The 22,482-nt window shown below is 39.3% G+C and overlaps 1 protein-coding gene across 5 annotated transcripts in view; it reads left to right on the forward strand.

Annotated features, from left to right (window-relative positions):
* The window catches only part of LOC134348459 (diacylglycerol kinase beta), a 579,084-nt gene that overhangs the window by 355,999 nt on the left and 200,603 nt on the right, over positions 1–22,482 (forward strand). The gene's annotated exons all lie outside the window — the stretch shown is intronic.

A 22,482-nucleotide genomic window follows, 5' to 3' on the forward strand; every position in this document is an offset into this window, starting at 1 on the left:
AAGAGTGATGCCTCATAAAGGTGGCATCCTTCATTAAGAACCCCCATTCTCCAGGACATGCCCTGTCCCTATTGCTACCATCAGGAAAGAGGTAGGAGTCTGAAGGCATACATTCAATCATTCAAGAACAGACATCCGATTTCTGAATGGACATTGAAACCCTGAACACTACCTCATCATTTTACCTTTTAATTTTTATTTTTGCACTACTTATTTAACTTAACTATTTAATATATTTTAAAAAAGGATCTAGTGCAGGAGTGGCCAACCTTTTACATTCCATGCGTCAATTTTTTCACTCACGAGTTCAGATGTGCCATACAACTCTTGAATCCCCATTCAATTCTTGTAAAAGTATGTTAATATACAACTCGTGCAAAAATCGCATCTGAACTCATGCGTGAAAAAATTGATGCATAGAATGTAAAAGGTTGGCCACCCCTGATCTTGTGTTTTCCCGGCATATATGACTCTTCTAGGGCTTTCAGCCAGGTATGGGTATTGATTATCATTGATGTTTCGATGACAATCTCCGCCATCTTCATCAGGGATGATGCCTGGGCGTGTCTAGTATGATGGTATTTATAACCCCATTGTCCATCCCTCCTGATTGGTTAGTCCTCATCCAATCAGGTTTCTGCTCTCCCACCTTGTTTACAATCGAATTCCAGTTCTTACTTAGTGACACATTGATGCACTATCAATTACTCCAAAAGACTGGAAGTAGAGTAAATACTGAAAGGCTTTTATTAACAGTAAAATGGATCCACGTCCATGCTGTATGTCTGTCCTGGACTGAGGGAGGAGCAGTGACACAATCGCCTTTATTCAGGGGTCTGTGGGAGGAGCCACAGGAGCAGTCAGCAGAGGGGCGTGTCCAGACAGGTAACCCAATTACAACCTATATACATGGTTTACCACGCACCTTAAGAAATTTGCAGAAGCAGAACATTGGATTTGTAACGGCCATAGGATTGACTTCGATAGCACAAAACTACTGAGCCACGCGAATGGCTTTTCTGGCCACCTGGTAAAGGAAGCCATTGAAATAAAACTAGAAGAAAAGAATTTTCGCCTAGACAAAGGTAATCAAGGTGGGAGAGCAGAAACCTGATTGGATGAGGAATAACCAATCAGGAGGAAAGGATGATGGGGGTGTAACTACCACCAGACTAGACATGCCCAGGCATCATCCCTGATGAAGATGGTGGAGTTTGTATTAGAAATGTCAATTATAATCGATATCTGTACCTGGCTGGAAGCCCGAGAAGAGTTTATTCATATTTTTGTGCGTGTGTGTGTGTATATTATACATTTGCTGTAATTCACGGCTTTTTTTCTCTGTTTTGTATTGCATTGTACTGCTGCCGCAAAGACAACGTTTTTCTTGACGTACAGTATGCTGGTGATATTAAACCTGATTCTGATTGCAATTCATTAATTCACATGTTATAGGTGTGTAATGAGGTCTAAGAACAGAACGAGGATAAGTGATCTATTCAGTCTGTGGCATCAATTGGTGCTTTCTATGAAAGCAATGAGAAGATATTCAGTCATCTCAAATGTGGTTATAAGCCTGGGAAGACTGCTGATATCTATCTTGACTTGGCGCACCTGAGCAGAACATCAAACCAGGAACTATTTGAAGGTTATTTCTTGGATTATTCTTTCTATCTGCTAATGCAACTTCATGTTTTTGGAGTTTCCCAGTGGTTTGAACACTGTATTAATATATAAAGAATTGAACCCTTCCACTGAGGCAAGTTGTTTGCAATCATGGATGGCTTGCTGGTGCTAACTCTGAGACCTATGCATGCCAGGGAGAATAAAGAAATGTCATGCTAAATAGAGCAACTTCTTCAGAAGTGGTGGGTGGAGAGACGGATTAGGGCTCTCAGCAACTGGCCACAGTTGGTCAGACTGTCCTGGGAACTCAATTACCATCTAAGCTTCAATGATAACTAATGTGCAAGATTTCTATAAATCACTAAATAGAACTGAACTGCCTATTATTTAGCAACAGAGCATGTTGAATTGATCAGTAGATGAGATTATTGGTGCAGTTTGAAGGAGTTGCCATTTGAACGTGAGCTTCCTTCCCTTTGACAGTGTAATTTCTTCATGGTCCTCCACCACCACTTGCTGCTTTCGTCCATACTTCAACTACATCACCTAAAATCTCTGGGTATATTACCAGAAAGTTACTGCTAGAGTTCTGAACTACTAATCCATAGATGTGAGTTTGAATCCTGCCACAACACCCAGGAAATTTAATTGCAATTAAGCAAATCTGAAGTTAAGCTAATATCTAGAATTAGCAGTGGCAACAGTAAAACTGTGAACTTGTTCAAAATCCAACTACTTCACTTGTGTCCCTCAGGGAAAATAATCTTAATCCTACGTAACTCTACATTGCGGAGATGTTTGATTCAGGATTGCTTCATTAAGGATGAAATAATAAATTCCAGAATATGTTGGTGAAATCCATATTTCATGAAACAAATTCTACAAAAATATATTTTATAGTATTACCCATATGTGCAACCATTCCTCAAAAATCTCCCCTTTTCAACAAAGTTTCGCTACACTTTTTTGCCACAACGTAGTTAATGTTTAGCAGTTCAGCAGGCTGTACTTTTGGAATGCTAGGCATGTGCTGTATCTGAGGCAATCATGAATTGTGTTTTCAGTGAGCAACATGGGTAGTGCTGGCTTCATGGAGAGATTACTTAAAAAGAGCTTGCAGTTTTGAGTACTGTGCTACCTACAACCCAGTGAATGTGCACTGTTAATCGTGCATCAATAGTCTTCATCAACCAGTTCTCAGCTAATTTTTGAACTTAATATTAGAAGATTTGAGGAAAAATGAGAGGGGATAAAACAGTTCACTCTGCATGTTTATTTTATACCTGATATAAAATAAACACAGAGCTACAGCCTGCAAAGTAATTGGATCAGATGCTGGGAATGGGATTCCCCAGCTGCTTTTTGTGTGTTAGCCCAGTTAATCCACACTCACACTGTAATGAGTTGTTACATCTATAAACTACTAATATTTTAAAATGTCTATGTAATCTTTTTGTGAAGAAAAATCTGTAATTAATGCAAATATGTTATTCCATATGTTATCCTGAACCAAGGTCGATGCTGCACTAAATTGAAAATGTTCGTAATTGTATTTCACCTCCTATGCATAGAGTAGCATTTTGTTTCTAACCCTACATTTATTCTCTTAACAAAACAAGTTACTACCAGACTCTTGACTTCACTTTGATTTCTGCTTCATATTGATTAATGGTGGATGAAAGGACCCTTTTGAAGTCTGTCCCCAGTATTTCTTTTTAATGCCCAATCCATTAATGATCTGCCAGCTATAATGGATAATACTACATCATTTTGCTTGTCATTACGGGATTGGCAAAAATTGTCTGTGTGGTTTTGTGCTGAGTTTTAATCAGAACTATATAACCCTATCTACTAACAATAATGTGAAACAATTGATTTTTATTTTGAAAGAAGCACTTTGTTGGTGCTAATAGCCATGAGAAGATGAGAAAAATATGTGTGTATACAAAGCCCTATTCACATTTACAGAATCTGCCAAAGAGCTTCAGGACTAGTGAAATGGTTTTGAAGTGTAGATGCTGTAATTTTGTAGGTTTATTTTTGCCTGCTGAGGTGTCTCGGAAAGCAGTGAAACAGATGTCTTTATTGATATTCATTGTGTTACAATTGTTGGTTCGGACATTGAAAGAACTATTTTAGATCCAGCTGAACAGATGATCAGGTCTAAGATTAACGAAATTTTAAAAAATTCTCCCTCACAATGAATGGTTCCTGCAATATTGCATGCAAATAAAATATGTAACAAAAACTAGAGTCCCTGGAGCCAAGATAAGCCTGCCACCACTGCAATTAGTATGACAGGAATTAATATTTCACTATTCACAATGTCTGCATCTGAGAAATCTGACAATCAGAAACTAAATGTACAATAACATCTCTTTGGTGCTATTAAACATAATCCTTAAACAACTTAAAACAAATGGCTTAACAATTATAATAAAGTAATGCACAGAATTTTCTGCACTTGTACTAATACGTTTCCAGGTGTGAATTAATGCAGTGCTCTTTCTGTTCTTTTGATTCTGTTTTACATGAGGTTGATTTGTACTTTTAAATTTGTGCACCAGCTCGTTTTTATTTCACCTGTCTTAAATCACAAAAAAACACACTTAAAACAGTGAGATTAGAAGTAATGTAATTTCATTTTGTATTTGTTTCTAAAGATATTCCAGAGCTGCAGCTACATAGTCTTGTGAAGTAAATGTGAAAGAGATACAACCACTATATATTATAACTGTTATTTATTTTCATAGGTGTAACAGAGAACAACACAGACACCCCAATCCTTACTGTGGCTCTCAAAAATATATTCCGCTTCATGCATTTATTTTTATGTGATTAAATTAAGGGCAGAAAACACCATCTTTAGAAATCATTGCTGGCCCAGAGGAGCTGTCTTAGATCTCCTAATATAGATTGGTGACCTATTTATTTTCAATGCTTTATCCTCAGCATTAAAATAACATTAAAGACTTTGTATGCGCTGTGGTTTTACTTCAGAAATAAAGTTTTCAATTATCATTGGTGGTTTAAGATTTTTTTTCTACCATTTATGCACTCCTCACTTTTTCCTCAGGAAGACTGAGTTGGTTGTTCATGTCAATTTAGTTCAGTTTCAGTAGCTTTCGCTCTGAACTCAGTTCTGAGACACGTTATGAAATAAAGCAGTACCAAGCGACGGCCTCGATATTTGACATATTATCAGTTGTGCAAAGTAGAGTTACAAGGGCATTATTTAATGAAATGTGCTCTGATTGAAATTCATTGCTTAACAAAACTCACCAAAACATATTAGGCATAATCCCTCCATTTATCCCTTCAAACCCTGTGAGAATTTAGTACTGTATGTTTCATTGCAATCACCTCTTCTAAATTCAGTAGAGAATCAGCCCAGGTTGCTTGAACTCTCTTTATATCACAGTTTTGCTGTTCCAAGGATCAAAGTGGTAATCCTTTGCTGCACTCCTAATGCAAATATGTTCTCCTTTATGTATGTAGATAGTGCCAAGATATGGTCTATGTTCCAGAAATCCTAGCAGGCCCTTATGAAATTGAAGCAAGTAGTCTCTATTCTTGTATTCAAGTCCTCTTGTAATAAAAGCCAATCTATGATGTGTTTTCCTAACTGCTTTGCTGTACTTGAATATTTGTGATTTGTGGACATGGTCATCCAACAATTCACACCTTTCATTGTTGCACTGCGTCAAAAAAATGTGTGTGTGTGTATGTGTATATATATATACACACACACACACACACACACACACACACACACACGCACACCGTGGGTAACTTTTCATTCATTTAACTTGTCTATAGTTCTGCATTCTCCTGATAGCCTGCACTGCCATTCAACCTTGTAATAACAGAGACAGAAGAGCAATGGAGTTATTAATTGAGCAGAGGATCACTTTACAAGGCTGATGTGAAAGCCAGCAACCACCAGGGCTGCCAGTACAGTATTAAACAAGAAGTGAGTATCACCAGCGGTATTAAAATTCAACAAACTCTGAGACTGACATTAGGCTGGAAGTAGCTGCTTGAAATTGAATTAATGTTGGAGCAATAGCAAGCATTCAAAGAGCAGACAGTGAAAATGGTAAAAAGGGATAGATCAAATAGTTAACAGACCAGTGTGCTTACATTAGGTGGAGAGATTTCTGAAAAACACTCTGAAGCACAGAATACATAGTTGGTGAGAGAAGCACAGATTAATCAAGGATTCATTAAAATATGCTAAAAGCTAGATATTTCAAATGCAGGAAATCTGAAATGAAACAAAACGTGCTTGTAATATTCAGCAGATGTGGCACTCACTATCTTTGGAAGAAAAGAATTTGCTTTTCGAGTCAGTGAGCTTTTACTAGAATTCAAAAATGTTGGAGACAAACCTTAAGAAGTTTGAGCTTTATAATCTTAAAACTTGTGTTATCTCAGACTTTTCCCAGTTCTGATGAAAAGTCATTGAACCGAAGCACAAACTTTATTTCTCTCTCTGCAACGGTTGCTTCACTGACTGAGTAATTCCAGCTTTTTATTTTAATTTTGCTGAAAGAATGATATATATGATTAATAATTGAATAGTTTTGAAGAGGTAGCAACTGACAGTTTCAGGATAGCAGCCACTGTTTGTTCATTTTCATGGATACTGCCTGACCTGCTGAGTTCCTCCAGCATTTTGTGCAAGTTGCTTTGATATAAAACATTTGGCTTCTAACAAGTCTCTATGTGGCTGACTGATCAGAAAAGTAAAGCCCATGAGATCCAAAGTGAAATGCAAATTGGATTCAAAAAGAGTTCACTGTCAGGAAACATAGGATGTTTCAGTGACTTGCAAGCTGTTTGCAATGGGGTTCCTCAAGGTTCACTGCATTTTGACATGCATCAGCAATTAAATGTGGAGAGCCTTATTAAGTTTCCTGATGACATCAAAATTGGCTATGCACTGCTTGGTGAAGAAGAAAGCTACAGATTACAAGACAATATTAATTGACCAATGAAGGAGGCAGAAATAGGACCAAAAGACACAGGAACAAATTGGCCTGCTTCACCATTTGATCATGGCTGATTTATTTCTCCCCCCAACCCCATTCTCCTGCCTTCTCCCCATAACCTTTGCTGCTATTACCAATAAAAATCTATCAGCCTGTGCTTTAAATATACCCAATGGGTTGTCTTTCACAGCTGTCTAGGGCAATGAATTTCACAGATTCACATTTCTGGCAAAAGACAGTTCTACGCATATCTGTTCTAAAGGGATGGCCTTCTATTCTGAGACTGTGCCCTCTGTTCCTAGATACTGCCACTACTGGAAATATCTCCATGTCCATTCTATCTAGGCCTTTCAGTGTTCTGTAGGCTTCAGTGAGATCCCACCTCCCAGTTCTTCTAAAGTCTAGTAAGTAGAGGTCCAGAGCCATCAAACGCTCCTCAAATGTTAACTCGTTCATTCTTGTGATCATTCTCATGAACCTCCTCTGGACCCTCTCCAAAGCCAGCACATCCTTTCTTAGATATGCAGCCCAAAACTGCTCACAATACTCCAACTGTGGTCTGACCAATTCCTTAAAAAGCCTCAGCATTTTATTCTTACTTTTATGTTTCGCTCCTTTCAAAATGAATACAAACACTGCATCTGCCTTCCTCACCACCTACTCAACCTGTAAGTTAACCTTCAGGGAATCCTGAATGGGTACTCCTAAGACCCTTTGCACCTCAGATTTCCGAATTTGCTTCCCATTTAGAAAACAGTCTGTACCTTTATTCCTTCCACCAGAGTGCATGACCATACACTTCCCTACACTATATTCCATATGCCACTTCTTTGCCCTGTCTCCTGATCTGCCTCAGTCCTCCTGGAGACTCCCTGCCTCCTTAACACTACCTACCCCTCCATCTATCTTTATATCAGATCAAAATTGCAGATTGCAAACATCTGAATTAATAATAAAAAATGCTAGGAATATTCTGCAGATTAGGCAATATCTGTGAAGAGGGGAAAAAGTATTTCACGTCAATGCTCTTTGATCTGATCATCAGTTATCAACATCAATTGAGAGGTGCTTTGAGTTAGTTTTGTTTAACTTTCCATAATAATAATAATAGTAACAATGTGGTTAATAAATTCCTATCACTTAAACTTATACTCAGTATTTTAAATGAATTTTAGGTTTTAGTCATATAAAATCCTTTCGAACAGTTCAGTGATGATCAGAAGCATCTAAAGGCTGTTGAAAGGCTTTTGATAGCAGCAAATTGAAATAATGTCATTAAGGTGTTCTAGGGACTAGACCTCAGAAAAAGGACAATAAGACGTAGGATCAGAATTAGGCCATTCGGCCCATTAAGCCTACTTTGCCATTCCGTCATGGCTGATTTATTATCCCTCTCAACCCCATCTTCCTTCCTTTGATGTCTTGACCAATCAAGAACCTTTTAACCTCTGCTTTCAATGACTTGGTCTCCCCAGCTGTCTGTGAGGCTGTGCCCTCTGGTCCTAGACTCACCTGCTAAAACAAACATCCTCTCTACATCCACTTTATCTAGACTTTTCAATATTTGATAGGTTTCAGTAAGATTCTCCCTCCCCCGCCCCCCCCCCATTCTTGTAAACCCCAGCGACTATAGGCCCAGAGCCATTAAATGCTCCTCATACCTTACCATTCCCAGAATCATTCTTGTGAACCTCCTGGACCCTCTCCAATGCCAGCACATATATTTTCTTAGATAAGGGGCCTAAAACTACTCACAATACTCCAAGTGCATTCTGATCAATGCCTTATAAAGCCTCAGTATCACATCCTTTACTCTTGTATTTGGTAGGCTGGTGGCGCAATGCAGTGAGATTAGTGCCGGGCTCAATTCAGTGACAGATCGCCCCCGTGCGCACTCTTCATCCGCGCCGGGTTGATGTCCAGTTCGTAACTCGGCCTCGTAAAATAATACTGCAAGATATCAGTGCAAGGAATGGCGCCCCACACAGCCTTTCGAACTGCACCTTGTAAGGCAGAAAATGCCTGACGCTCCCTCTCAGGTCTGAGTCGACGTCGTCGTCGCCATCATCATCATCATACTCTTGTATTCTAGACCCCTCAAAATGAGTGCTACAATTGCATTTGCCTTCCTTACCACTGGATCAACCTACAATCCTGCACAAGGACTTCCAAGTCTCTTTCCACCTCTGATTTTTGAATTTTCTCCCCGTTTAGAAAATAGTCTACGCCTTTATTCCTTCCACCAAAGTGCATGGCCATACACTCCCCTACACTATATTCCATCTGCCTCTTCTTTTCCCATTCTCCTAATCTGTCTCAGTCCTTCTGCAGACTCCTTCCTTCTCAACACCACCTGCCCCTCCATCTATCTTCATTTTGTTCGCAACCTTGGCCACAAAGCCCTCAATTCCCTCCTCCAAATCATTGACATAAAATGTGAAAAAAAGCAGGCCCAGCACCAACCCCTGCTGAGCACCACCAGTCACCATTTTGGGTACTAGCCTCCGTAGTATTCAAGACATCTTCAAAGAGCGCTGCCTCAGAAAGGCCAAAAGGCGATGTTCATTATTAAGGACCCCCATCACCTAAGGTGTACCCTCTCCTCATTGTTACCATCAGGAAAGAGGTACAGAAGCCTGAAGGCACACAGTCAGCAATTCAGGAACAGTTTTTTCCCCACTACCATCTGATTCCTAAATGTACATTGAACTCATGAATGCCACCCCACTTTTTAAAATATATATTTCTGTTTTTGCAGTATTTTTAATCTATTCTATATACAAATACTGTGTATACTTACTATAATTGATTTAGTTTTTCTTTCTATATTATCATGTATTGAACTGCTGCTGCTAAGCTAACAAATTTCATGACATATGCCAGTGATATTAAACTTGATTCTGATTCTGAGAGGTAACTTGATAGAAGTATGTCAAGTAGTGAGAGGCATAGATGGAGAAGACAGCCAACATCTTTGGCAATGGCTAATATCAGAGAACATCCTTTTAAGGTAGTTGGAAGGAAGTTTAAGGGAGTTGTCAGTGGCAGGCTGTTTTAAACAGGGATTGGTAAGTGCCTGGAATGCACTGCTGGAGGTGGTGATAGAGGCTGATATATTAAGGATATTTAAGAAGCACATGGATGATAGAAAAATAGTGGGTGATGGGTTATGTAGGAGGGAAAATTAGATTGATCATGTAGAAGGTTAAAAGGTCAACACAACATCATAGGCCAAAGGGCCCAAACCATGCTGTCCTGTTCTATGTTAAATCTCCAGGTTAGGGATAGCTGTGCAGTTAAAATTAAGAGGAGTTAGCAGGTACCATCTAACACCACATTGAGGTGATAAGAGAAACTGTAGAGTCAGGGCAAACTGTGGAGAAGCTGCTACCAGTCCCCGGCAGTGTCTGCACACATCATGCCAGCCACGGGAAAAGACCAGAGCCCCACACCTCACCACTGAGTGGCCATGCCAGTCACGATGGCCCTTAACCCACTATGCACATTTCACAGACTGTTCATTCCAGAGTGGGCCATGGGGCAGTGAGATCACTTTAACCATTTCATTGCTGTAGAAGATGGTAGTATCTGAAATGAAGGAGCCATTTACAATATTAACAGTATAAAAACCAATGTGAACACCCATTATCAAAGTATCCATACTTCAAGAGCCCTGGCCATATTTTGTTATTGTTACCCATTGGCACTGAAACCAATTCAGCATTCTTACTGTGATGGCAAACATTGTTTAAAATTTAAGCATTATGATAAATGGGCTCGATGGCATAAAATATATATGATAGCTTTTTCTCCTGAAAATCGGTGGTTGTTAGATATTTCCAGCAGTAATTATGTTCTATCCTTTAAGAACTTGGGTATCAAAAACTTCGAGGATATGCATCAATGTCTTAGCATGAACTTTATGTGTGTATGAGGCCTTTATAATTATTGATTGCAGTTTTCTTTCTTTTTCTTCAATTCTTTCCCCCCTCAGGTTGGGTGAGAATAGAACTAGAGGCCAAAGGTTTATGGTGTAAGGTGAAATAAATGGCATCTGAGGGGAACGTCACTCGAGTGAGTGTGTGGAAAAGTTGCCTGTGGAAATGGTAGCTGTGGGTTCAATTGCAGTATTCCACTTGGAGTACCGTGCTCAGTTCTGGTCGCCTCACTATAGGAAGGACATAGAAAGAGTGCAGAGGAGATTTACAAGGATGTTGCCTGGATTGGGGAGCATGCCTTACATTAGATTAGATTATGAGGACACTCAGTCCTCTTTTATTGTCATTTAGCAATGCATGCATTAAGAAATGATACAATGTTCCTCCAGAATGATATCACAGAAACACAAGACAAACCAAGACTGAAAATCTGACAAAAACCACATAATTATAACATATAGTTACAACAGTGCAAAGCAATACCATAATTTGATAAAGAACAGACGGTAAAAAAAAGTCTCAAAGTCTCTTGAAAGTCCCAACATCTCACGCAGACGATAGAAGGAAGAAAAACTCTCCCTGCATGAGCTTCCAGCGCCGCAAACTTGCCGATGCAGCATCCTGGAAGCACCCAACCACAGTCCGACTCTCAGTCCATCCGAAAACTTCGAGCCTCCAACCAGCCCTCCAACACTGAGCACCGAGCGCCATCTCTGCCGAGTGCTTCAACCCCAGCCCCAGCAACAGGCAGTAGGCAAAGCTGAGGATTTGGGGCTTTCCCCTCCGGAGATCCTGGATCGCACAGTAGCAGCGACAGCAAAGCAGGCATTTCAGAAGTTTCTCCAAATGTTCCTCCATGCTCCTCACGTCTGTCTCCATCAAGTCAGAATTGTGCACTGCCCCTACTTACAAGTACTTACCTACTTATGAGAATAGGTTCAGTGAACTCGGCCTTTTTTCCTTGGAGCGACGAAGGATGAGAGGTGACCTGACAGAGATGTATAAAATGATGAGAGGCATTGATCGTGTGGATAGTCAGAGGCTTTTTCCCAGGGCTGGAATGGCTAGCACGAGAGGGCACAGTTTTAAGGTGCTTGGAAGTTGGTACAGAGGAGATATCAGGGGTGAGTTTTTTTTTACACAGAGAGTGGTGAGTGTGTGGAATGGGCTGCTGGCGATGGTGGTGGAGGAGAATACGATAGGGTCTTTTAAAGAGACTCCTGGACAGGTACATGGAGCTCAGAAAAATAGAGGGCTATGGGTAACCCTAGGTAATTTCTAAGGCAAGGACATGTTTGGCACTGCTTTGTGGGCCGAAGGGCCTGTGTTGTGCTGTAGGTTTTCTATGTTTCTGAATTTTAAGAGCGGTTTGGATAGGTACCTGGATGGTGGGGTTGGAGGGATACAGTTCAGATGCAGATGGGACTAGGCAGAAAATCAGGTTGTCATGGAGTAGGTGAGCTGATGAGCCTTTCTAGTGCTCTACGACTCTGAGATCTGGACTCATAGCAATTCATATTGTTTAGCTCAAAGAAGATATTAAATGGTGGCAAATATTAGTTTGTATTCCCACAAAGCAGCAATCTTCAATTTAAGTGTGCCTAATGGTTTAACAATATAAAATGTCTGTTTTTCAGTCTTACTGCACCAGCATGCTGCCCAGTTTACTTCGATCCATCATTGTAGTAACTGTTCAATAATTACTAGATTATGATTCAGAGCATTGGTTTTGTTCACTTCACTGAGAATGGAATTAAGTTGAATTCTCAGAAGAGCAGCATGGAGTTGTAGGCCTTAGCACCCTAGTTAATGGAGGAGAAAAATAGAGTTTCATTTATTGCTGTAGTCAAGAAGATTATCATGGAGCTAGAATCTAACTAAATATTAAGAGAATACGTCATAAGTTAATAACTTACAAGGAAAACAGAAGATTAAACAGACCAATTTGATGGCTCAAGTTATAGTTTGTGAAGGTAGAGATCAGGAAATTTTCTTTAGAAAGCTGTTGTTTATAGTTTACAGCAGCCATAAAGGCAATTCTTCTAATGCAACTGACTGTAAATAATTTAAATTAGATTAGATTAGATTATAGGACACGCAGTCCTCTTATTGTCATTTAGTAATGCATGTATTAAGAAATGATACAATGTTTTTCCAGAATGATATCACAAAAACACATGACAAACTGACTTAAAAACTAACAAAACCACATTATTATAACATATGGTTACAACAGCGCAAAGCAATTCCGTAATTTGATAAGAACAGACCATGGCACGGTAAAAGTCTCAAAGTCTTTCGAAAGTCCCATCATCTCACGCAGACAGTGAACCTCCGGCACCACCAACTTGCCGATGCAGCATCCTGGAAGCATCTGACTACAGTCGACTCCAAGACCGTCTGAAAACTCCGAGCCTCCGACCAGCTCTCTGACACCGAGCACCATCTCTGCCGAGCGCTTCGACCCCAGCCCCGGCAACAGGCTATAGGCAAAGCTGTGGATTTGGGGCCTTGGTCTCCGGAGATTCTCGATCGCACAGTAGCAGCAGCAGCGAAGCAGGCATTTCAGAAGTTACTCCAGGTGTTCCTCCGTGCTTCTCACAGCTGTCTCCATCAAATACGGATTGTGCACGGCCCCCTAGTTAACACATACGATATTCATTCGGGACGGCCGCGCACGCTGCATCGCGTCGCCATCTTCTTCTCCTCCCTCCTCCTCCTCCAAATAAAGGTCAAAGTAAATTTATTATCAAAGTCCATATATTGTACGTCACCATATACAACCCTGAGATTAATTGTCATGCAGGCGTGCACAGTAAATCCAAAATGCACTATAGAATCAATGAAAGACCACATCTAACAGGACGGACAAACAACCAAAGGACAAACACTGTGCAAATACGAAAGAGAAAATAATAAATGAGCAATAAGTATCAATAACATAAGTGTAGAGTCCTTGAAAGTGAGTCCATAGGTTGTAGGGACGGTTTAGTGATGGGGTGAGGGAAACTACCTCCTTTGGTTACCCCTCATGGTTGAAAGGTAATAGCTATACCTGAACCTGGTAGTGTGGGTCCTGAGGCTCCTGTACCACCTTCCTGATGGCAGCATTGGGAAGAGAGCATGGCCTGCATGGTGGGGGTCCTTGATGATGGATTTTCCTTTCCTGTGATGGTGCTGCATCTGGATGTGCTCAATAATGGGCCACGGCCACTACTTACTGTAGAATTTTCCATTAAGTTTGAGATTTTAATATTCCTACTGTAATAATACCTTTGAAAATTAAATGGAAAATTCTTGCAATATGTTTGAAAAGAATAAACTTGATGGACAGGTTAGAATGTGGTGGAGAGTGCATGGAGTTGCAAATAGCGTGGTTCAGGATGTAGTCTGAGACGAGCGTGGAATCAGTGGGAAAGGTTCATAGTTTGTGATGCAGCCTGAGGGCAATGTCTTCCTGGATATTTTAATTTGTTTCGTTCAGAAGCTTTAGTAGATACTAAAAATGTTGTATTTGTCTTGTCAATGCAATTTTGATTTATGTCATTTTTTTTAGGTGAAAGGACAACTTTCTCTAACCATTTCTAAATTAAGTATTGTATGCGTACAGGATGTTTGTTAATGAAGGTTATACAGCTGATGACAGGACTGTATTCGTGCAATAGGCATGGTGTTAATTATTGTGCAGCTGGTGCCCTGTTCCAAATTTGAAGTGAGTGTGGAAGTAATTACATTTGCAAATTAGAAACCCATCAATTAATGTAACTTGAAACTTTGCATTTCATTGTTGGTTCAATTTCAAAGACATCAAAACAAAATTTGTAAGGCCAAGCATTTGTGGATGTGCTTATAAGATTTGAATCTTTGTGGATAATTGAAGCAGTTGAAATTTAGCATCATAGGACATTTGCTGTAATATGTACTTTTGAAATACAAAATTAAATTCAAATTATTTTCTATGCTTTTACATTTAAGTTTCATAAATAAGAAAATTTTATTATTGGGTCCAAAGAACAGTGTTGTACACAAAAAAATTGCTTTCTCAGAAAAGAGTGAAGTTCATACATGTCACTTGAAAACTAAAACAATTAACCCCAAAAGATAGTTAAAAAAAAGCACTAGGTGGTTTACACAGATCTCATTTTCATAATCCTCCTACTCCTACTGCTTTTATGTTACTATCACTTCCAGAAGCAGCTTTTTTTTCTCTCACCAACAGCACAGTTGCATACTTTAAGTATAATGTACTTACAACTCAAAATTCAGCCCTGGTTAGTGGTGCTAAAGTGCTAGATTGTTGCAACAAGTCGTGCACTGTTCCGCCGAAAGTCATGTCTTGTAATTGTGTAACTCACAAATAGGAATAAATCCCTGGATGACTTCAAGTCGGGTGATTTGATCAGGAAAAAAAATGATTTATCATTTATTTTAAAAAGTAATTACTTATCTGAGGATGGTATACTTGAATATATAAAGCTACTATCCAAAGAACAATCTAGATGTCATGTGTCTTTAATATATGCAACTATTGCCAATGAATGGAAATGCTGAAAATGAAATACTGACTTGCTGTAAGTGGTTGTTTCCGTTCTTGCTTTAGGTGCTTTCATAAACATGGGGAATGTTTTAAGTCTGGATAGCATAATTAATCCATCATTGGGATTGATGGTATTGGTGATACTTGAAACCATCATTTACCTCATGCTGTTTCAGTCATTGATACACCAGCCCTCCAGCTGTTTGATTTATAAAGTGTTGGAAGCTGGAGAAAAATCATGCTCTCAGCCCTTGTGATTTCGATGAACTAAAGTAACGGAGATATTGATAATACTCGTGTGAGAGCTAGTCCAGGGATAAATAATACATGAATCACGGTAGGTTCAAATTCTGGTCTTCACCATCCAAACTAATAGTAATTTAATTTTTTTAAACTAAGTATATAAACATTTAACTTTTTTGAAGAATTAACTTCACCATCAGTATGTATTAAAGTTATCTAAGAACAGAATTTAGATAACCAGTTGGTTTTTGTTACTGGTGTATATTAGGTAGCCAGGGATCCATTATGCCCACCAGATCAATTGAAAGGAAACTGGTTAAATTTTTTAATATAGTATGTTTTAATTATAAGATGGCAGGAAATTACAAGTGGAGGGACGGAGCACCTTATACTGCCTTTGGTAGGGATGTATCTCCACCCCATCATCTATTAATGCACCCAAAAATGTTACTTAATATTTTTAAGCAAACTATTCCAAATTATTTCTTCCTTAAAAGAGATGCCAGCATACAGTAGTGGGATTAACACAAGAGATTCTGCAGATGCTGGAAATCTTGAGCAACACACACAAAATGTTGAAGTCCTCTACATAGATATATGAAGATGGTAGGATATGGATCATGTGCCGGCCAAAGAGATTTACTTTAGTTTTGCTTCATGCTTGGCACAAGTATTGTGGACAAAAAGGCCTGTCCTTGTGCTGTTTTGCTCCTTTCTCTATAGTACTGTACTGCTACATTGGCTGAGGTACAGACGGAAACAGCATCTTGAAATGGATAACTGAAAATGTGTATGTCAGCGGAGCAGAGAAGGAAATGGCAGGCAAACATAAAAGAACTGTGATTTAAGAGTACTTTAAAGCCTTAAAATGCCCCAAGTAATAAAAGAGATTATTTACAAACTCGATTATTTAATAATGCCTCAAAGGAGCATTGTAAATTGTTGCCTCTCTACCATGGCTCATAGTCAAGTTGCACAATCAGCATAGTAGCTCTGTGATATAAATTCAGACTTTCCTACTTAAAGGCATTATAATGATTAGAATAGATTCAGCTTATTTATTAAGTTCCCAGAAGTCACAGTCATGAACAAAGGGCCAAATAAACATAAGTATAAGTCTATGTGCTTTTATTATAATTTTTGTCCCACTTCCACCCTGTTCACATTAATAACTTAAGGAGCAGGGGATAAAAAGGCACTGAAACCCTTTGACTTTGCTCATAAACAGATAAACTTTGGCAATGACACGACCATTCCACGGCACAAACATGGCTTGTAATTGCAGAACCTGATGCGATTTTTGTGGCGGGAGTTCTGGGCGTGTGGTGCTACAGAAGCCTTCCTTTTGCTACAGCAGCCAAACAGAGGAATAGTGACTGTGCAGGTGCAAACTGAACACAGAAGAAACGGGAACAGGAGTTGGCCCCACCAGACGGGCTCTCCCATTCAGTAAAATCATGGTTGAGTCAGTCTTGGCCTCAACATCCCTTGCACCACCTTCTTGCTCGTAGGCCAGACCGCATAAAGATTGCAGGCTCCTTAACTCTTTGTAGTTTAAATATACATAGATGAATTGCCTTTAACATTTTTTTGACTCTGCCTCCACAGACCAACGATTTATGACACTCCAGTAGAAGAAAATACCATCTGAAATAGACAGTTCCTTATTCAGAAACAGTGTCTCCTAGGGGATAACAACCTCTCGCATTCATCCTGTCCATCCCCTACATAACATAATGTGCTTCAATAAAATTCTCTGTATTCCACTGAGCATAGACCCATACTGCTTAGTCTTCCTTCTTACCTCATTCCCTTCATCCCAAGGAACAATCTTGTTAATCTTGCAGACATGACTTCTGATGTGTGTGCTGTATGCCATTCTTTAAATATGACTTTTGTGTTTCGTGTGCTAAAATCCCCAGAACCATTTGCATTGCCACATTTTGTACTCTCACATTTAAAGTTTAAATAAGAACTTGCTTGATCATTCTTATCCAAAGTGAATAACCCAACAAATTTGTGCATTACACTTCATCTGCACTTGCCCGCTCATTTAACCTATCTATATCCCTTTATGTACTCTTTATACCCTCCTGACAACATACTAACCCACCTATTTTGCCCCATCAATCAGCAAACTTGCCTACTGTACCTTCAGTCCCATCATCCAAGCAATTAACACAGACTATAAATAGTTGAGGCCCAGCAACAATTCCTCTGGTATCTCACTAATTACTGTCTGCAAATCTGAGAATGTTGCTTCATTCTCTGTTAGTTAACCACATGCCCATCATTCACCCCATTACATTATTCACAACACAGTGCATTGTACCTTATATTGTAACATTTTATGTAGTATCTTACAGAATGCTTTCGGGATATCGGAGTACATCGCATTCACTGATTTCCCCTTTGTTTACACTAATGCATCCTTAAAGAACTCTAGTGAATTTGTCAAATTCAGTTTTCTCTTTCACAAAACAATGTTGACTCTACTTGTCATGATTTTCTAAATATCCTGCCAGTACCTCCTTAATAATGGATTACAACATTAAGCTAACTGGCATATAGTTTCCTGTTTTCTGCTCTCTCCTTTCTTGAATAGTAGTGTTACAATTACAGTTTTCAAATCCTCCAGGGCCTCCCCAGAAACCAAGGAATTTTGGCAGATTACAACCAGTGAATCTGCTACCTCAGCAGCTCCTTCCTCTATGACCCTAGAATACATTAAGTAGATCCAAGAGACTTATCATCCTTCTGCTCCATTAGTTTGCCTAATACATTTTATTCTTGTGATCACCATTGGTTTAATTTCCCTTGATTATGTATTATTGTTAATATAGCTAGTTGGTTAAAAATCATAATTTGTGGCACGGCAGTATGTTATTGTGTGCAGTAGTCACCCATTTACAGGAAGGATGTGAGACCTAGGAAAGGCCTGGACTAGAGGGTATGAGCTATAAAGGCAAACTTGGATTATTTTCTATGGAGTGTCGGAGGCTGAGGAAAGACCTGTCAGAAGTTTAGAAAACTATAGGAGGTATAAATAATGTAAACAAGATCTCTTACAAAGATATGAAATGCTGAGTACTAGAGGGTATAGGTTTAAGATGAGAGGAGAAAAGTTTAAAGGAGATGTGCAGGACAGGTTTTTTAGACAGAGGGTGGTAGGTGCCCAGAACAAGTTGCAAGGGGTAGTCATAGTCATACTTTATTGATCCCAGGGGGAAATTGGTTTTCGTTACAGTTGCACCATAAATAATAAATAGTAATAGAACCATAAATAGTAAATGGTAATATGTAAATGTGGTGGTGGTGGTGGTGTTTAGGAGGCTTTTAGATGGATATATTAATATGCAGGGAATACAGGGGTGTGGACCATGCACGGGCAGAAGAGAACCAGACTAATTCAGCGTAGTATTTGGCACAGACATTGTGAGCTGAAGGGCCTGATCCTGCACTGTCTGGTCTGTGTTCTCTGCTCTAACTATTGTGGCTGGGATGCGTCTTCCAGCCATTTTTCAGTTGACATATATAAACCTATGATGTTGAACCTTTAGAGGCTATCCTGATGGGTTTTTCCATATCATTGAATGTAACTGAATAGCAATAGTTTAGTTTAATAAACTTCTGATTTTTGTGTTCTGGGTAGCCCAATCTGAACCTGTGGGTACAAAGAACTTGAGAGGAATTCCTTTTTAAGGATACATTTTGAGAAGATGCAGTTCTGATGACTGTGCTCTGTATTGCATTCTAAAGTGGCAAAGTCTTGTCAAATAGGTATGTTTTTATTCATAATATAACTTGCTTTGCTAAAGTAGTTGCCTCTTAATACCCATTCAGTTAATATGTTGCTCTTATATAGTGTCTGCATGTACACACAAGAAATACTCAAATTCTCTAAGAGGAATATTAATAGCAAATATATGCATTGGTAAAACTATAGGCAATTTGCACTGGAAGTTGAATGTGCAAGTCTTTAAATATTTTCTTGCTCAATTGAAATCCTTAAATATAAACAAGTTTTTAATATGCTACAGCTGTCTTCCATTCTTTGTAAAAAAAAAATGTGATTAACTAGATTTGTCACTTCTTTCATAACAGTAAATTTATCCAGTGAACAATTGAGCAGACTTAAGAGTGCAGTGAGGGATTCTTCTGAGCACATGGTTGTGAGCATTTGTCTATTTCTAGCCACCCCTGGGTTACTCACCTCTACAAGATCAGCAGATCAGTTTGAATAAGTTTCTGAGCCTCCAGACCCAGTTGATTAAATCCATCCAGAATATTAGCTGCTGCAGAGCCAGAAGACCACGTGTAGCAGATTACTAACACATGTTGTGGAGGACTCCAGGGAGGGGACCAGATTGTTTGGCACCTCCTCACTTTTCAATTCCATATAGAAACAGCTGTTGTACGTACTCTTGTGTTGTAGAAGGGCTTTGTTTCCCTTCGGTAAGCAGGTAACACTGAGGCCTGTCTTAACGTGTCGGCAAAAAGGCACGTTCTTTAGGAAGCAGCCTTTACTCTGAGAAGACCAGTCTGACATGAGGTGGACCAATTTGAAGCATTTATAGTTGTTGTACCCTGCTAAATTTAATTTTAAATTTGAGTGAGATTGGAGTCAAGGCTGGCAGATTCCATTCTCTGCAAGAATTTAATTTGAACAATAATCCTGTAATTTTGTGATTGCTGTTACTGAGATTAGCTTTTTAAAGATTCTAGTTTTTTGTGATTACTTGAATTTAATTTTCCATGTTGCAACTTAAACTTGTGTCTCTATATTAGTGTTCCAGTGAAAAGTGTTTTACATTCTTGGGTCCAGATTCCTCCTCTTTTTATGGGCTGTCAGTAGGCACCAGTGGGCATGGTTTTGGTTAGATCTAGTCACTTGCAATAAGGACAGCTTTTGAAAGGATTGTTACATAGGACGACAAGAAATCCAGAGGCCAGCTGGACTTTGGAGTCCACTGGTACTTCACCAGAGATGACTGCAAGTCAAGTAGGTTTTGAAAGCTAAGAGGACAAACTAAATAGTTGTTTGCAATTCAAACAGAGAAACTCTGGAAGCATGTTGCTGCCTGGATCAGTGGGAGACAGTGCAGCCTGGGTCGAGGATGCAGGGCATGTAGTGAGTGAGGATTGTGGTGCAGTTGAAATGTGATGGCAATCCATTTAGTGAGGGATCTGAAGCTTGGGCTGATGTGAAACCTGAGATCTCTCTAGGCAGAGGGGATGACCCAAGGTATGCAGGTGTTGTATACTAAAACACAAGTCAAGGGATGTGGTGAAGCTTGTGGCGCGAATACAAGATAGTTCTAAAAGTGGGTTTATAATATCTGTGGATGATATTAGCATAGAATATACCTTCTGAGACACAAGGAGCATACTGAAGGTATCCTTTGATCAGCACGACTGTGTAGGAGGCAAACAGTAAGGCCTATATGTTTCACCAGTAAGCAATGAGTAAAGCAGATATTTCATCACAGTGATAAAGTACTATGATGGAAATAGTTGTGATTTACAGAAACAAACTGTGGAGGCAGCCATGAGGACCAGGATCAGAACTGCAAAGTGGGGTAAGCAGTAGATCAGAGAATCAGACCAGGTGAGATTTTCCAAACAAGGTGTTTAAGATGAGGGCAAGTGGAAAGGAATCTATTATAATCAATTCTAATTAAAGTATGAGCTTTATATCGCTAGTGTTAACAACTTGGGACAACATAATGCATGAAATAGATGCAAATGATATTGCAGCATAGCCTATAACCAAACCTTTACAGATATAAAGGCCAAAATACCAGCAATCTTACTGAACCATCAAATATCTTATTTGATGAATGTCACTTTAAGGATTTACCTACATAGAATTTTGATCCTCCAAATGCCTGGTCATGGGTATATTTGTTCATATACAAAACAGTGTAAACATCCCTTTTTTTTTGCTTCCTTAAATACTCATTTGTCTTTGTACATTCATATGGACCGAGAAATTTAATCAGCTAACATTGTTATTTTTGATTAAAGAAATTGAAAATGTACCTCACCCAAAGTAAACTAATTATAACTGTTTGTGGGTACCTTGCATCAGTCCAAAAGTTCTGGGAGACACACTCTGGTGTGAATCACACCAGCACAATTTGACACCGTTTCAGTGTCAGACCACATCAAGTAACACTGTTCCCTATGCGTCATTTCTTTTGGTTCAAATTGTCCTGGGAGAGGCTGTTTCATGTAATTTCTGGAACAGCAAGGGCCTAGAAATTTGTTGATACAGTGCTTGTAAAAAACAGCTCTGTGTAGTTAGAAACCACACAAAACAGCCTGAAAGCAATTTTGTGCTTTTTTTGTGAATTAATGCCAGTCACTAACATCATATACTTGTTTCAGATTGAAATTTTCTGATGCCTTATCTTTATTTTCCCAATATCAAGCTCACCTAAATAATGACAAATGTCAAAATTTTCTTCCCTCTTTGGGGCTGTTCTTTCAAGAGTATTTTAAAGCAGTTTTAGAGAGCCATATTTTAATGCAAAAGAAGTGTAGCCTAGGTTTTCACTAATGCCAGATTACACTGCTAAAAATCCACCACTTACTCTCTATCCTTCAGGTCAAACCACCAAACTCCTTTATCTTCCACCAGTCTTACAAAACTTCAGATCCAACACTGACCGGTCCTCCAGTAGCAGCCATGACCCTCTGATTCTTGCTGTTCACAATGTCTGCTCTTTCTGGTCAGGACAGTGTCTACGCATTGGAGACAGAAGAGCCAACAGATGCTGAAATCTGGAGCACGAAACAGTCTGCTGGAGGAACTCAGGTAGCATCCGTGTGAGGAAGTGAGTAGACGAGGTGCTGCATCAGGTCACACAGATGTTGCTCAGCCTGCAGGGTTCCTCCAGCAAATTCTCTGTCGCTCCATTGTTCACACTTAGTCCATCTTTGTCCACCCAAGTAACAATTGGTAATATCTTCCCAGCCACCCCCCATCCCTCTTTTCAATGAAACAATGCTCTGTAGCTATGTTGTTTTCCATCCCATTAACCAAGTCATTAACAATTACTACACTGCTGCACCGCACTTGATCTTGGTTAAAAGCACAAGAAGCAATGTTTGAGATGCAATATCGATCCCTGTTGCAGTG

Source organism: Mobula hypostoma, chromosome 6 (assembly GCF_963921235.1).
Source record: "Mobula hypostoma chromosome 6, sMobHyp1.1, whole genome shotgun sequence".
Taxonomy (NCBI): Eukaryota; Metazoa; Chordata; class Chondrichthyes; order Myliobatiformes; family Myliobatidae; genus Mobula; species Mobula hypostoma.